This window comes from Trichechus manatus, unplaced genomic scaffold, assembly GCF_000243295.1.
Source record: "Trichechus manatus latirostris isolate Lorelei unplaced genomic scaffold, TriManLat1.0 scaffold00205, whole genome shotgun sequence".
Taxonomy (NCBI): Eukaryota; Metazoa; Chordata; class Mammalia; order Sirenia; family Trichechidae; genus Trichechus; species Trichechus manatus.
In genome coordinates, this window is record NW_004444141.1 from 110524 (window position 1) to 111971 (window position 1448).

The window sequence follows — 1448 nt, forward strand, 5'->3', positions numbered from 1 at the left end:
ACTTTGTATTATCTCAATGTTTTGGATCTTGTTGAGGATTGCCCTGTGGCCTAAGATGTGGTCTATTCTGGAGAACGTTCCATGTGCATTGGAAAAGAATATGTAATTTGCAGCTGTTGGATGGAGTGTTCCATATATGTCTAGAGGTCAAGTTGGCTGATTGTGCCCTTTAGGTCGTCTGTATCTTTGCTAGCAGCCTGAGCTCTTAACCACTGTGCCACCAGAGCTCCCATCTTATGGTAGCATTTTGCTAACAAGAAAGTTGTTTGGAAGTTTTCTATAGTCTGTTTCTTTTGAAATGGCCCACTATTAGTGTAACTTTGTCTATACTTAAGGGCAAGTTTGTGAAAACCAACACATAAAGCCCATCACCAGCCTTAAGATATCACTACTATGGAGAGGCGGGGCCAAGATAACAGAGTAGTCAGATGCTTCCGCTGGTCCCTCTCACAACAAAGACCTGAAAAAACAAGTGAATTGATTATATGTGACAATCTGAACATCAAGCCCTGAACATCAAAGGCAAAGTTAAGGAATCGGACTGAGTGGCAGGAGGAGGGAGAGACAGTTCAGAAGCAGTGAAGAGTTGCCAGACCTGACCCAGCGAGAGCCTGAGCCCTTCAGGCCAGATCAGCTCTTGGTGCATGGTGAGGCAGGCAAGCAGCAGCACTCGGGAGGTGTTTTCCATACCAGGAGAGACCCAGCAGCAGAGAGTCTTCTCGGCCATCCAGAACCAGTGAGAAGCAGCCTTCAATTGGCAAAAGAAAAGTACTTTAGTCTGGCCTACCGTGCAGATCAAAACACCCCCCTTAGGGAAAAACCTCTCTCCCATTTACCTCCCTGCTCCCTGCTCTGCACTGGGTCTGGGATGGCTTCGGCAGTTGCCGAGTCCTCTGGGCCAGAAGTAGGACCTGTCACGCACTCTGAGCCATTCTCCCAGCCTTGGAGAGTGAACAAATTAACAAACAGGGGAAAAAATAATCTGCCAGCTCCCATAAACCAGGAATTCAGGATAGGCACAGCTCCTTTGCCTAGGCACAGGTATAAGGGATCCATGGACTTTGAGTGCCTTTCCCCCTGCATAGACTTGTGTGGGCCCATTTCAACAGCGTAGGCCCTCATGACTGCGAGAGGGCTCAAGAATAAGAGATGCCCCACAGTCCTTACAGCCAACGCATTGGGTGCTCATAGTCCAGCTGCAAAACCCACCCACCTACATGCTCTAGGGAACAGGGACACACTTTATGCCTGGACACTTGTGGGTGGCCATAGGCCCCCTGCCTTGCTTAGCGTGTGTCCCCCTGTTGCAGCTGGCTGCCTGTGCCTACACTAATCACCCAGGCCTGTCTAGGACTATAGATGAGAACCTACACCACATATTTGGTGGCCGACTACCTGGACACCTACGCTGAATCCATACAGGAGAAGTGGGTGGACTCCTGGGCTCA